This window comes from Meles meles, chromosome 10 (genome assembly GCF_922984935.1).
Source record: "Meles meles chromosome 10, mMelMel3.1 paternal haplotype, whole genome shotgun sequence".
NCBI classification, from domain to species: domain Eukaryota; kingdom Metazoa; phylum Chordata; class Mammalia; order Carnivora; family Mustelidae; genus Meles; species Meles meles.
In genome coordinates this window covers 8,109,323-8,126,098 of record NC_060075.1, presented here as the reverse complement: position 1 = coordinate 8,126,098, position 16,776 = coordinate 8,109,323, and the positions used below count along the sequence as shown (strand labels likewise).

The window sequence follows — 16,776 nt, the reverse complement described above, 5'->3', positions numbered from 1 at the left end:
CAACTTTAAGAAAACATCCTGAGGACCTTTAATAACACTGGGTCTGCCAGTGCTCACTGCGGAAGATCTGTATTTTAAAATCCCATTTGAGAAACTGATCCCCCATTTGACAGGATCATGGTCTTTCATCTTATTTTTGGTGTGCAGCAGTTGACTGCATGCCCTGTAGGGGCTGGCCTTTTGTGTGGCTCTGAGGACCTCAGGAAATATTTTTCTGTAGAGATAGATACGCATCCCTGTCCTCAACTGGGACGTTCTGATCACCCATCTCATTAATACTAAATGGCTCTGCGTCTTCAAAAAGTGGAAGGAGCTTAATATTAACAGAAGTAGACTCCATCATGTAAGCTTCTACTCCATGCATTTTCATTTTTGTCTCTTAATCTCTCTTCAACCCTTTATACATTGAATAATCCCTGAAGTCAGCAATCAGAAACATACAACAGTAATTTCAGTATCTCTGTGTGCAGTAATAGGACAAAAGTAAAATTAACACTATATACTCATCAGGTATTATAATTCCAATTTAATAATGAGTAACCAAAGACTTTTAAAAATTAAGTAATTTGCTCACATTATACATGTAATAATTAACAATGCCAGATTCACTGTTTTCAGATCATTTAATCTCAAAAACTCATGCTGTTTAGTCTCTAAGACATAGTTCTCCATTTCTGGCCCCGTCATATCCGTTTAAATTGGTTTAAATGAACAAATAGCTTTTTGGAAGCTTGAATAAAGCCATTAGTAGAAAAGAAAATCTTGATTTAAACCATTTCAGAACATGGACATAGAGGACAACTTCCACATGGTTTTTGTGAAGTATTTTCAACAAAGGCAAATCTGGCAAAGATTTTTATCAAAACAAAGCCAAAAAAAAAAAAAAAAAAAAAAAAAAAACAACCAAGCCCCAAAAACCCATCTCAAACCACTCTCATCTATGGCCATTAACGCAAACATTTAAATAAGATTAAACAGAATTCAACAGCACATTAGAAAAAATATATCATGAATATGCAGGGATTCTTAAGGACATGAAAATGATTCATCAGTAAGAAGCCTAGTGATATGAGTCATCCTATAAATAAAGCCAATGAGAAGATAGCTCCCAGGGATGTTAAAAAGGAATTTGACAAAATTCAATACTGGTTTTTAAAAATAAAACAAAAACAAAAACCAGAAAAATAATTGTTAATAGGAATTAATGGATACTTCTTTAACATGCTTTTGTATTTGCATGTCTATTTATATCCATGCCCAAATCTATATTTCTGTCTCCAAAAGCCAGCATTTTGCTAGCATCCACCATAAAGGCCAACACTAGAGGCATTCCCACTGGAACAAGGTTGTGCTGCCCACGATTTTTACTATCATTTAACTTTCTATTGGAGATAGATGACAAAGAAAGCAATTAGAGGTACACAACTTGAAAAGAAAGAAATAAAACTACCTCTGTTTGTAGATGATATGATTATTTGAGAAACTGAGAAAAATCAATGGAACAAATACCAGATACAAACAGATAATTTAATAAAATAGCAGGGTATAACTTTAACATGGAGAAATCAATAGCCTATATATAATTAAATAAAAGCAGGTTTGAAGATGTAATAAAAAAGAAGAGAAAACTCCTTACCTCAATTTCAAATAATAACAGTTCCCGATATTTTTTTCTTTCTACTTGGGAGATGGGACAAGTGTGGTGTGTGTGGAGAACAAAGAGAAGGTCTTGTGTCTCTGTAGAGGGGGAAAGGGGCAAAATCCAATGGAAGACCTTTTAGGTGGTTCTTACAAAAATTTGGGAGTGGGGTGGGGGATGGGCAAAATAGATAAAAGGGTTTAAGAGCTACAAACTTTCACTTATAAAATATAAGTCACAGAGATGAAAAGTACATCATAGGGAATATCATCAATAATATTCTAATAATTTTGAAAGGTGATCATGGTGGCAAAACTTTATTGTGAGCACTGAGCAATGTACAGACTTTTTGAATTGCATGTGTAACATTATATGTCAATTATACTTCAATGAAAATAAATAAAAAGATTGGGGCGAAATAGAAGTGGTGCTTTAGAAAAATCAATCATAGGAAAAAAAGCAGATATGACGTGATGAGAACCTGAAAAGATGAAGGAGTTGTATAAATGGTTTTATATAAGTAGGAAAAATGTAACATATTTTAAAGGATGTACAATCTCTCTCTCTCTCTTTCTCTCTCTCTCTCTTTTAAGAGAGAGGGAAGCAGGAGGGGCAGAGGAAGAGAGAGAATTTTAAGCATGTTCCATGCTCAGCATGGAGCGCTTCTCAGGACTAGATCTAACTACCCTGAGACCATGACCTGAGCCAAAATCAAGAGTCGGTTGCTTAACCAACTAAACCACCCAGGCATCCCAAAAAGGCTGTACAGTGTTAATGGCTACAATCAGACATTCGTAGAAAGCGGTGGCTTAATTGAGCAAGTTGGAGAAGGTTGACCAGAAGGCTTATAGAATTGTTTGTGGGTGTGGCTGGAGACAGCAGTCAAAGTTGTGCTGTGGAGACTGTGGTCAGTACTTACTACACCAATATTTTTCCTTTCTGACCTTATTTCTTGCTTAAAATAACTCAAAAGTTAGGAAGCAATCAGACTTCCAGTATGGAACCAAAACTAACTGGACACTTTTATTTTTTTCTCTGACATATTCCTTTGTTCTCCCCCAAACCCATCCCCCAAAGCCAAATACAAGATGAAGGAGGAGGAGAACAAAGGGAAAAACAGGTGGAAAAGTCATGTTGGAAGTCATTTGGGAGTTCTGTAGGTTTTCTCAACCACGCACGAGTTGAAGGGTACAAATTAAGGCTCACCAGACATCATCAAGGACGTCGTTTGTTCTACTTCAACCAACAAGCCCGTCCTTCAGTCCTGTCTGTCGGTTTCGGTTCTCAGCCAGGGACTCTCCACCCACCACGTCCCCCAGCCTTGACCCCCCCGGGCAAATGCCATCATCAGAAGAGTCCACCCTTACGGTTTTATATTCCCCAAACCTTGCTTTTTCACCTGACATATATTTAGTTGTTACTTGTCTTCTCCCCATAGAGATATCTTTATAATACCAGAGGAATGTTTTTCTGTTTTCCTTCATTATTGTATTTCCAGAGCCTAAAACTGGAGCTGCCACATGACAGGCAGCCAGTAAATATTATATGAATTAGTAAATGAGCAAAGTGAGTGAGTGAGCAATTTCTGGTAATGGTGTACTCCAAAACTCTCGTAGTCATGTCTTATTTTATAATCAAGACAACTTTGAGAAGGGAAGAAAGCCTCGGAGAACTTTTTCTTAAAACATCTCTATAAGGCTAGACTTCCAGAGGTTTGAAATCCCTCGACTTTTAGCAGAATTTCCTTCTCAGAAGACAGTTTTGCTCTGTCATTTTAATCCATGCACAAATATACCTACATATATACATATATGTATGCATACATAAATTATTATAAATTCTGTACATATTCTCTCCTCCATTTTAATTGACAAAAAATCTGTATGTTTCACTTAAAATTGCTTTTTATGTAGGAAATCTCCTTCCCTTGGTTTTTTTTCCTATGGGGAGTGGAAATATTAAAGAATAGATCACAAAACATTTTTAAAGATTTAAAAAAACATAATGTTTAGTCCTTGTAAGTAGTTTGTCTTTTGCATAAGCAAAGAGTACTCTTATCTGTAGAATATATATTTAAGAAAACCATTGCTTAGATCTAAGATTCTGGGTACCTTCAAATTATAAACAAAGCCGATAAATAAATAAATGCATACATGCATAAATAAATACATAAATAAATAAATAAGCAATACCTATGCTACATAGATCTTATTAATAGAAGAAAGAGTATTTTCTGGCCATCTTTTATTCTTGAGGTCACTGGTTTTCCAAAAGGGAAGAAATTACTTGTTTGTTTTTTTCCTACATTTTGGTCATATCTTAAGCCCTTTTTCCAGCCTTTCTCTTTATCTTGGATTATTTCTTCTTCTAGGAAATCTTCAGACCAGCCTTTGTAAATCCTCAAGACTCTCTGTGGTTTTAGTACGATTTTTTCACTCTATACAAGAGACCATTAGTTCATTAAACTTTTAATGACGGTGATAATCATTAACAACTGATGTATCATTCATATTAATACTACCAGAAACCAAATTTGAAATAATTTTTAAGTTGCTGCCTCCATCAAGGATCATGATGTTGATTTTTTTTTTCTAATTTGCCACTGTATTATGATTAGCTCTGCCCAGAATATATTTTTAAGGATTTTATTTATTTATTTGAGAGAGCACGAGCACACAGTGGGTGAAGGGGAAGAGGGAGAAGGAGAAAGAGGCTCCCCAATGAGTTGGCAGCCGACAGGGGAAGCCATCCCAGGACACTGGGATCACAACCTGAGTGGAAGGTAGATGCTTAACCAACTGAGCCATCCAGACACCCCAAATATTACTCTTACTTAGTGCTGTCCAATTTTTCCAGAATATTCTGTAGTAACGGAGATACTCTGTATCTGCCCTGTCTGACATGGTAGCTATTAGCCACATGTGGCTACTGAGCCCTTGAAATATGGGTAACACAACTGAAGAAGTGGATTTTTAATTTTATTTCATCTTAAAGTATTCCCATTTGGCTAGTGGCTGCCGTACTGAAGACCACAGCTCTGGATTATCACTCCACTTCTGTATTTCTTGTTCTGTCCTCTCTCCATATCTGTCAGAACTGAGGAAGTTGTCCTATACCTCTGGTTCCATGATTAGCTTAGAAAAATGGTTCTCTGCCTGTCGCGGACATAGTTATGACCCTCCTGATGAGCCTGTGAGCGTGCCACCCTGCGTAATAAAGGGACTCTGCAGGTGTGAGTAAATTAAGGATTTCGAGAGGGAGAGATGATCCTGGCTTATCCCAGTGTGCCCAGTGCAATCTCAGAGGTCGTTCTCAGAGGGAGTCATTCTCAGAGGGAGGCCGGAGAGTTAGAGCTGGAGCAGAGGTATAAGAACAGTAAGGACAGAAGTGGGATCAGAGAGCAGGAGGACCCTAAGCTGCTGGCTTTGTCGCTGGAGGAAGTGAGCCAAGGCATGCTGGTGGCCTTGGAGGCTGAAAGAGCAAGGAAATGAATTCTCCCCTGGAACCTCCAAAAGGAAGGCAGCTCTGTGGACACATTTTAAGAGCTGTGGACACAGCTCTGGGACCTCCAGAACTGTGTGATAATACATTTATGTTGCTTGAAGCCACTATGTTCATGGTAACTTGTTAGAGCAGCAATGGGAGATGAGCAGACTGCCCTAGAAGACCCCGTCTGCCCAGTACACGAGTCTGTGGTGATGCTCTCCGGACAGGGCAGGGACTCGATTGTGTATGCCCCGTTCTAAGTGCCTGGGCGCGCCGGTTTTGTAACGCTGGCGTCCCCTATAGCTTCTAAGACCTGTGCCTCTGAAGCTGAAGGATGCTTGTGAGTAAAATATCCCTGTCACGTGCCTCCTGCTGAGAGTAGGCGTCTGCTCCTCTGTGTGTGAAGGCACTGAAGGAAAACCACTGCCCCCTGCCACCCCGCCGCCCCCCAGTGATGGCTGCATCCGCTGAAGAGATGCAGAAACGCTGTTTCATTCATGTTGTTTTGGTTTGTTTTACAGTTTGACTTAGCCTTTCTTTTAAACCACCTTTATTTTGAAGTTAATCATTTTGAAATTGAGCTTTGAGTGCACCTAGGTCAGCTGCACCCCATCGGAGAGGAACAAGTGTCCTTATTTTTCTTGTAAAGGTCCTTTTGTTTTGTTTTGTTTTTGCCATGTCATTCTCTATGTGAGTTTCACTTAAAGAAAATTGGCATTAACTGTAAGATACTACCTAAAGCATCTGTCGGTGCAGCTGGGTATCGTGGGGCTGTAGAACAATCGGGATTTTACCTCATCGTTCTGTATCTGGTTAGGGCAGTCAAGCAGAAATCTTGATTTCTCTACTTAGACAATTGCTAAGCTGAATACATTGACTTCTTACTTTGGAGCAAAATTCTTGTTCGCTTAGTTGTTTCTGTTTTTGTTTTTGTTCCATGGTGGGGCAGATTTCTGTTATGGTGGTATATCCTGAGTTAACCTCAATCATGACAAACCAGAAATGAATTTCTAGATGTACACAGAAGGAAAATACTACAGACTCATGCCTGCTTCTCAATCCAAACAGAGATGGAAACTTATCACTGCACTTGAAAGGGAAATATTTGTGAGGTCTGCTTTGCAGTAGTGACAAAAATAATCAACACTAAAAAAAAAAAAAATCAAATGATACGCTCAGCAGTAAACTCAAGTTTAGACTTGAGTAATTAGGTTTGGGAATACATTTTTGCTACTGAGGCATAAACCCCTAAAAACTCACAGTTTATTAATTATCTGAAATAGACAGAAAACCTTCAGTGTTTTGACATAAACATAATGCCATAATAGCTTAGAGAGAATAAAGTTCAATCAAGAACCTCTAACCAGAAGCAAATTATAGCCTATCAATTTTTCTATAAAGCAATAAGACCACTTTTAAGTAAGATAATAAATCTGTAGAAATGAGCTGTTTGTAATTAAAATGAAGCATGCCAAATTATTTCATGACCATTTATAAAGTCAAGTACCTGTTAATAAAACAGTTAGATTTTCATTGTTATTACTTTCTTTAAAATTATTTCCACTCAAGATGAATTATTTTCTTGAAAGTACTCCAGCTTTGGGGAATTCTGAGATTTAAGTATTCTGGGTTTGAAAAAAACTCCCAAGTGTCTCCATAATTTCGACTCCACTCTACACTTGAAGTGTTGAGTGAGGGTTCTTATTGGCTCCAAATCTATGAGGCAAATAATCGTCATTAGTGAATGACTTGTTTTTTGACATACTATATTTTTTGTCTATTTCTAGTGAACTGAAGAATAGTAGAAGAATGAGTTTGTTTTATACATGGAAAGGTCAACTTTGTAGTGTCATTATAAATAACTTTATGATATCTATCATAGAATAGTGATCAAAATAACAATATAGCCCTGCTGTCAAATCCTTGTGATATCTTGATTTCTGATCTTAAAACTAGATTGAAGATGAAGTACCTAATTAGGAAATGACTGTATGTGAGTGGAGAGTTAACAACCCGAGATATGAACAACAGAACATCTGCCCAATATTTAATACCATTACTAGTCATGATTTAAAATAGTTAAAGTGCCTTTTATCTCTCCTCAACTTTGCTCTTTAAGTTCCAGCCATGATAGGTTCCTACAATGCATAATTTATCAGGCTGTTAAGACCTCCATACCTAGTCTTGCCCACTGGTTCTCACATCTAGGAGTTCCTTCTTAGCTTTTTAACTCTTACCCACCCTGTAGACACCTCAAGCACCATGTCCAATGAGCTTCCATGATGACTAGCGCCCCCCCCCCCCCCACTGCCGCCATAGCATTATATGCATGACTGCCTTCCTATCCAGGAGTATTTTTTTCAGGTTTCTGCAGTAACATTTACTACAGTGTGTTGATTTTACCCATTCCCTTAGACTCCCCAGAACTTCATACAAGGCACAGAACATAATAGGTGCTCAAAAAGTAAATTTTCTGTTTACAAACAAGGCCTAAAGTATTGTCCACTTCTCATTAGTTATTTCTGCAGTAAACCGTAGAAGACATCTTCTCTGGAAAACATTTCATTTTCTAACCCTTTATGACATTAGTCCATTTAGTCACACTGCTGATTTCATTTTTTTGGTTTAAAAAGTAAATTCTCAAATAGAGCCCTAAAGATAACAACATCTTCAACTCTACATAAGGACAAATAGAACAATCTTCAGCATTTCAGTTTGGAAGAAAATCAAATTAATGAGATAGTTGTTCTACACCATGTTGCCCAGGATTTGTAGAAATGAGTTAAAGCCCTAAATGAGAATAATTTTGAAATGATTTATTTCTGTATTCTTGCTTAGCCAGGTATTACTGTAAATAGTGATAATAGTGGGTAATCAACTGGAGATTGTCTTGCAGTAAACATATCAAAGGGAGAAGTAACAGCAATGAGCATACTTATTCTGAAACTCCTAAGTATACCAAAAAATAAAGACGATTATATTTGAATTAGACATGGTTAAATAATCTTTACTAGGACAAGATGTTTGACTGTGGTGAAAGAACCATTTATTGACATTTATGAGATCAGATTTGAGGACTGGAACCCTTGATCTCTTTTTAACAGAAACAAGTGTGAACACTAGAAGACCACGAATAAAGATACTAAGCTGAGTTTTTAGGCTCTGGCAGAAACGAGCTGTGAGATCTTTGGAAAAGTGTTCAGTATGTTTGACCTTCATTATGGGTATCTCCAAAGGAAGTGTTAAGAACAGGGTGTTTGTTTTGCTTTGTTTTTTAATTTTTTATGACCTGAAAGTTCTTTGATTATTTTTGTTCTGGGACATGTATGACAGATGAAGAGAAATCCCTTGTGTGATTTTCCTCCATTCGGTAATTTGTCAGCATGTATTTATTGAAGACCTACTGTGTCTCAGGGGCTGATCCAAGTCTTACAGAGACAGCTGACCTAAAGAAATGTTGAGTATAGAATGTAGAATGTAGTTATGTTACAGTAAATAATGATGGGATAAAACAAAATCTTATGGCATGAAACTGTTAACCTCAAATCCTCTGGCCTCTTAAAGGTTAATTGCCTGCCTTCACACAAACATTTTCAAATTCCCCATCCTGTTAGCAAACATCTCCTTTTTTACTCCCTGGAGGACCAAAATCTGCATATAGCCTTTTTTGCAAATAATACCCATTACAAATTGCCTCTGACAGAAAGATTTCCAACCAACTCACATTACCAATTTGCCTTCCACAGACACTAGCATGTTTTCCAGAAAAAATAATAAGTTAAACAGTGAGGATAACAAAACCATAGCAATTGTTTAAATTGGCTACCACACGATTTGTTTCAAATGAGCTGTTAAAATGTCAGAGATATTCCTTTCATAGTCTTCCTTGTACAAATACAAATACAAAACAAACAAACAAACAAAAAAACAAAAACAAACTCCATAAACATGGTATACCTATTGGACTCTGTGTCAAAAATAAACAAATAGATAAATAAAAGGAAAAGGAAAAAAATAAGGGAAAGAGCCAGACATTGGAAAGAATGTGTCCAGACACTCAAATGTTTCAATGATAGTAAATCCATGTTGTTTTCTTTGCCTGTTTGTTTATTTCTTGGGAAGTAAGGATTACTATTTATCTGTGTATTACATAATTCCCAAAGGTCTCTGGTTTGCAACTGTGATTCTCCATTGTAACTTAGGACAATTAAGTAGGTATATAAAAAGTACAGACAAACACTTGTGCCCAAGTCCAGGCTATGCCATAAATATGCTCGGTGACCTTGGGCTCACTAATTTCACTCAATTTCCAGTTTTTAGTTTCTTCATCTGTAAAACAAGAGGGTTAAATGAGGAGCTCTGTTACTCTTTCTACCTTTATACTTTTACCATGCTATTTTGGTGGTTTTGAATTTTCTTTGAACCCCGAAGTAAACAGATGTGAATTTTGAAATTAAATAAAAAGCTAAAACAAAGAGAGCAACCACAACAAAAACCCAGCAAAAAACACGTACATGTATTATGATCATTTCATGTCATCATAATCTTAATAGGTTATTAATTTAAGGTTTTGGAGCAAAGGTCTTCAACACTGTTGGTGGAAATGGATGTAGTGTCAGATTTCTGAGGCTGCATAAGCAATCTGTTGGGTCTCTAGTCAAAGGAACGAGACTGATACGAGCGAAGGGCAAGCAAAGCTTTATTTTGCGCCAGGCATCGAGAATCAAACTGACCGGCCAGGGCCATCTCTTACAAAGAGGCGACCTCTCTCTGCCTTACAGACTAGCTTTTAAGGGCAAAGGCCATGTGGTTGGGCCTGGCCACATGTAGGTGGCCAATGAGATTGTAACACACAGAGAAAGCTGCACAGTCATGCTAGGTCACACGTAAGTGACCAACTGAATTACAATTTACCCTATAGTAGATATTTGAACTAGCCTATCACCTTGGTCCGAATTGGCTCCCAAAAGGTGCCTAAAGGGTGGGACCCATACTCCTTGGTAGCTAGGAGACAGTGTGTGCCCCCACTGATTGGATGTCTCTACCTGGCCTGACCCACCCTTGTATTCGGGCTTTGTTACCTGGGACTGGTTTCCTGGACTTGTTTTTAAGTAAGTCCCCTGGGGGGGAAGGGGGCAGGGACAGTTTAAGTTTTACTGTATAAACAACAAAGTCATTGTTTAACAGGATGGAGCAAATAGCTCTGGCTAAATAGGCCCTTACAAATCTGCCTGACAAAGGAGCTCATTGTGATAACCCTCCCCTAGTGTGTTTGTCTCCTTTGAGCTTTTTCAAATTACAGTGGGGATAGCAGTCCCTCCTAAAGATTTTGTGTCCATGAATAGTTTACTCTTGGAGGGAGATTTCAGTTTGTTTCTGGACTGCTGACTTAAAAAAAATCAGAACCTACATGCATGGCACAGAATTGTTCAACTCAAGTATAAGGCAGGGTTTATTACCAGTGTTTGAACAGATTCTAATCCTTATCACTGTATCATTTTAAAGTTTATCATATCCTCTGGTTTGACAGGGTTAGTTCTAATTTTCAAAGTCCTGGGCCAGATGTCTGTGTGTCATGGGAGTAGCCTGGGTATTCTGTATTCCCACGTCAGGGGAGTCTTCATTTAACAAATTATGTAATCACAGACTTTCTTCCTTCATTCAGTTCTTCGCTGGTTACTGTAGTTTTCTTCTTTGGAAGGAGGCTTGGGGCAAACGTCACTGAGGCTCCTGGATACAACGTCCAGATTGAATAGGCATTTTTTCAGTTGTTTTATTTGAGTAGAATTCACACACGTTAGCTTCAGATATATGACCTCGTGATTCCGCTCCTCTGTACAGTATGCTCTGTTCACAAGCGGACCTCCCATCTGTCACTACACAACACTGTCACAATTCCGTTGACCAAACACCCTGTGCTGTACCTTTCATTCCCATGAGTTATTCACTCCCGTAACTGGAAGCCTGTGTCTCCCTTTCCCCTTCATCCATTTTGCCCACCGTCCACCCCCCTTCCCTCTGACAACCATCAGTTTACTCTCTATATTTCTAGGTCTGATTCTCTTTTCATTTGTTTATTTTGTTTTATTTATTTTTTTTTAAAGATTTTATTTATTTGACAGAGAGAGATCACAAGTAGGCAGAGAGGCAAGCAGAGAGAGTGAGAGGGAAGCAGGCTCCCTGCCGAGCAGAGAGCCCGATGCGGGACTCGATCCCAGGACCCTGAGATCATGACCTGAGCCGAAGGCAGTGGCCCAAACCACTGAGCCACCCATATACATTTTTTAAAAGTTAATATTATGTAGCTTGTGTGTGTGTGTGTGTGTGTGTGTGTGTGTAGCATAAATGAAAACATTGCCTTATTGATATATGGAGAACAAGGATCTATTAATTGTACAAATCATACATTTCTGCTTTGGGTGAATTTTTTTTTAAGCAAATGCATTCTACATCAACTTTAAGAAGCCATTTGTGTCTCTCTGTTTTTTAGAATACTGGTTTCATCATGTATGATACTTTTTATACCTGCCAACACTGAAAATAGGACATTTTAAACTGATAAGAACAGATACTACACTTGATCTTAGCCAAAAGGCCGAGAAGCGATGAAAATAGGACATTTTAAATGTTCTTCATTAGTAAATATTTGGGAGGTCAGAATACAAAGATGCCTATCCAAAGGGATGTGGTCAGTTTGATTTCAGGGTTGTAAGAAGTGAAGAGCCAATTAAAAAGACGTTGCACTTAAAATATTATATGTCTTATGCAAATTTTCCTCATTTTTAGAAAATATTTTTTAAAATAATGAAATTGCATGTATGCCTTTGGAAGCACAAATTGTAAAATAATTTTATTATTGGTCTCGTGGTAATTTGTTAATAATATCACTTCCTCTAAAATAGTTCATCATCTTAATCTCATAAATATAATTTTATAGTATTCTATAAAAGTTAACTTATACTGTACTTTCTTAATAAAAGAAACCTATAAATTTATGGAGTTTCATTCTTATATTAACCATTATTTTATTATCCTTCTACGATCCTTACCATCCTGGTATTTCTTGGTTTTTATATTTCTTGATATGGATTAACTTGTCAAAATACTGTCTTTGCTAGACTACTGGGTTTTGCCAAGTTTGGGCTTGCTATTCTAATATCTATATCAGTATATGACGACTTCACTCATTTTTCAGAGTAAAGGGCTTATGTTAGATGTGTGTTTCTTTCATCTACAAATAAGATAGCATTCTGGTAGAGGCAGAAATTATGTAAAGCCTTTGGTCAGACAGTTTGACTTACTGTATAATGGTATTATGTTTATATGATAGATTTGAGAGAAATGGACCAGATAATCCAAAACTCACTTAGAGTGCAGCTGTCTGAGACGTTCTCTGTTTCTGCATTCATATACTAGCAAAATGGTACTACAAACCATTTCCAACTATCTAAATGGACTGATAATTCACTTACTCAAAATTCATTCAACAGTTATTTATTTACTCCGTACATTTACGGAGTACATGACAGACAGAATTCTGGGCAATGGATAAAGGGTAGTAGACAGACATAGTCCCTGCCATCATGGAAAGCATAGTTCAAAGAGAAGCCTGACAACAAAGAAATTATTAGGTATATAATTAGAAATTGTGATAGATCCAAAAGAGAGCAAAAAATGGTGGTGGACACGAGGGTGGTGACTACTTCATATTGGAAACGTGTGTGTGAAGGCACAAGGGAAAGAGAATGACCCACTGGTGAAGCAAAAGGAAGGCAGGCGTCATGAGAAGATAGTGGGAGGAAGGGGAGCACAGATTGGCAACAGAGAAGCAGGCAGAGCGGATCATGCAGAGACGGACAGGAGCTCCACATTTTCTCAAGTGCGATGAGAGCACATCAAAAGTCTTTAAACAGTAATGTGACATGATATTAAAGTCCACTCTGGCATTTTGCTGAGAATAATTTAAAGCAAGGCAAGAACAGGCAGGAGGAGAGAGTAGGGAAACATTGTCATCCAGGGAAAGATGATGCTGGGTTGAAATGGATAGGTAGAAGGGCAGAACGTGGACACATTTGAGGCAAGTTTTAGAATTTTAATTCACAAAGCTTTGCTGCTGTTTGATGTAGAAGTGATAGAAACGGGGATGTAAAGAATAACTCCTGCTTTTCTGAGATGAGCTCCCCGACAAATGGTGGTGCCATTAATGGAGATGAGACTGAGCAGGAGAGTGAGAAGGTTAGGGAGTCTAAGTCCTTGTGATGCCTCTGATACCTCCCAGTGAATATGTCAAGAAGCAGGTTAGATACGCGGGTCTGACGCTCTCCAGGGAAGTTTGAACCAGGGAAAGAAGCTTGGAGCCATCCTCGACAGAACCAGGGACTGAGCCCTGAGAACTTCAGAACCTAACAGGTGGGGCAGTTAGGGTGGGGCCAGGAAGCAGCTGAGCAGATGGTCTGGAGCTGGAACGTTGTTCGGAAACCAGACTCCTTGGAATAGTTCTGCACCATCCTCTTGTGTTCAGAGATGCCCGTTCCAGGTCTTGCCATCATTGGTTCATTTTAGGAATGAGGCCAGGAGAGCCTGAAAAGCAAGAACAGTGCATGTCCTTTCCCTTTCAAGGCTTAGGCCAGACAGTGCACTCCCAGAGAGCTTAGTCACACACCCCCAACCCTAAATTAAAAGGAGCCTGGAAAATGGTGTCTTTAGCTGATTGGCTCTATGTTAAGTGAGACATAAATTCTGTTGCCGTAAAAGGAAGAGAGCATAGATTTGGGGAAACGATGTGCAGGAGGTTATTGACTTCTTTCCAAAGCCTGATTCTTTACGTTTTGTTTTTTTTTTTTTTCCCTCGGAGACCGGGATACTCTCCCTTCCAAAAGCAGATGGCCACATGAAAGAGAGAAGATATTGGAACAAAATAAGAGTTATGATAGGAAGGAAGAAAGGGGACAGGGCTGTTGACCAGATACCCACAACTTCCTGCTGTAATCCTCAAGGTAGATGCAAGCTTTCTGCTCTGGCCAAACCCAACAATTCATTATTCTATAGCCACATTTTGCTCTTACTCATACTGGTATAAGCCTTTGCTTTCCCTCCACATGGGAAGGTGCTTCTCTTTCTTTCAGGCTAACCTAAATCTGTGCTTCCTTCAAAGATTAACTTTTCCATAAATCTCAGTGTACTCATATAGTAGTGATATATTATCCTAATTCTGTACCAATATTTTTAATATCAGGCATAGAGATAGACCTGAATTGCCAATTACATTTTGATGAATAAATACAATTTCTTGAGGATAAAGCTGCCTTTATTCTTTGTTTCTCCAGAGTTTGTTTTAGAGTGTCTTGATTGATTAAAAAGAACTTACTGTTATTTATCTAGGTTAAATACTGTTGGGCCTGGAGACAGGTGAAGAACTCGTGATCTTTGCAGTTCCCTCTCCTCCTGTGGGCCTGTGATCTCTTAAAAGATGTTTTATTCATAAAACAATGGGGAATACATTGTAATACTCTAACTCAAAGTAAATTAACAAAGCAAAATAGAGTGAACTCAGGTTTTATTACAACAGAAATTATTTTTAAGATGTTTATATAGTAAGGCTACAATTAATGATTGATGTGGTTGTCTGGAAATGTGTAATTGTTGGAAAGATGCAGACCAAATATGCTTGATTATTCTTAATGGAAACTTTGGCATAATGCAGGAGGTATAATAAAAATCTCTGCATTTAAATATTTCCATAAATAAATGCTTGTTGAAGTGGCACCATCAACATAACATTAAGTTTTCTGGTCGTACAACTATAAAATTAAGTTATGTAGTAATGAAATACTAAATTAGTTGCTGGTATTATGATTCCTTCTCTATATAATTTCAGTTTGAACAGGAAAAAATGTAAGGCAGTGATCTATACTCCATAGAGAGTATGCCTTCAACTAAAACTGAAATCTAATTAGTGTGAAAATAAAAGTAGTAAAATATCGTTGAGATCAATATTGATGGTAATGCAGAAGAGAACTCTGCCGTGATTGTGAAAATAGCTCTGAGAGCCAAAGGTATAAAAAATAGCATTTAAGAAATCAAACTTTCTAAATGAATTTCTGGGCTTGATAAGCAAAATTAAAATTGGGAGCTAAGATGAAAGGAAAAAAAAATTCAAGAGGTAATTTGCTCTGGGATGGTAATTTATAAATCCCTTTAAATAATTTTCCAATAGTTCACAGAATAGCCTACACCTAACCTGAAGTTTTCTTTTCTAAACTTTAGAGCAGTCTACGGCCATACCACCCTGAATGCGCCCAATCTCATCTAAACTTTAGAACAAGGTATATTTAAGGAGCAGGTATAGAATCTGTACTAATCTCTAAGCAGATTAAGAATCACAGACTGACTTCTGTACAATAACTAAGCAGGTGGGAAAGCTCAGGTGAGTCAGACAGAGAATATGGAACTTGATTTTAAGGCCAAATGAAACAGTCCTTATATTCTATGATGATTTCTATGAATTAATTAGGTTGAAACTCAGGTGTTCAGAAATGATCACACCTACCAGGTGGGATTAGGAGATTATCCTATTATCACTGATAATAGGAGAAGGGGCTGCACAGACCACAAATGCCCTTCCTTCATACTGTCTCACCCCCCTCCCCCAACTCCACCCCTGTGCCCTCCCATCTGGGTGATTTCTCCTCTTGGTGCTCTCATTCTTCTTTGAGACCCAGAGCTGGAATGCTCTTGAGCTTTGTCATTCAAAATGAGGTCCTCTAACTCCCAGCTTGAGCATCACTGGAGAATGTTTGAATTGCAGACTCCACCCCATACTTAAGTAATCAGAATCTTCATTTTAACCAGATTTTCAAGTGACTTCTGTGTGCATGAAAGTTTGAGAACTTTGGCGTACCAGCGGCTCAGGATATTAACAAAAGCAAGCTATTCAGAGAGACACCCCACCGTTAATCATTATTGGGTATTGTGTGACTGTATTTCAATGCAACATTCTGGTTTTTATATGGGGTTCTACAGAACCAAATGTAGTTCTAAAGGTAACACAAAGGTTTGCTTTGAATTTTATATAAAACTATTCTAACTATTAAGCACTGTAGAGAGGAAAAAAAGAAAACACTTTCACTGGGTTTTGAAGACCACCATTGTGCTCCGTTATGCTGCCAGAGAAACAGTCTTTAGATTTGAAAGGAAATTTCTTCTGCTGTCTCTGTTTAACTAGTATCCGCAAAAGTGTGCACACTCTGTCCGTAGTGTTTGCTTTTATATTAATTAATTGTTATACACAGGACTCAAACGTTAGCTTTTGTTTGTTTTACCTATTGTGGCATAAGTCAGTTTCATTTGGAAAAAAAAAGCATTCTGATTCAAAAGCATTTTTGAAAAGCAATGCTGCAACCCGAAGGGTGGTTGCAGCCTAAAGAGTGTCCGAGTGTCCGATGCCAGGGCTATCTGGGGATGGAGCTCATTGGCTGCATCCCTTCTGGAGCCCTTTGATCACATCAGATTGACACCTGCCCACTGCTCCCTTGATCCTGCTCAAATCATTCTCTGGTAGCCCCAGGGGAGCCATTGGGATTCAGGTTTGATGCAACTCAAACTTCGAAGCTAGGACCTGCTGTAAAACAAACTATATATTTCATAGTTTA

The 16,776-nt window shown here is 38.1% G+C and overlaps 1 protein-coding gene and 1 non-coding gene across 4 annotated transcripts in view; one reads left to right on the top strand and one right to left on the bottom strand.

The window, feature by feature from the left end:
* Nucleotides 1–16,776, top strand: part of CNTNAP2 (contactin associated protein 2) — a 1,946,064-nt gene that overhangs the window by 1,164,450 nt on the left and 764,838 nt on the right. The gene's annotated exons all lie outside the window — the stretch shown is intronic.
* On the bottom strand, nt 11,540–11,732 carry LOC123952435. Its single transcript, XR_006820668.1, has one exon. It is a non-coding gene; the product is annotated as a U2 spliceosomal RNA (small nuclear RNA).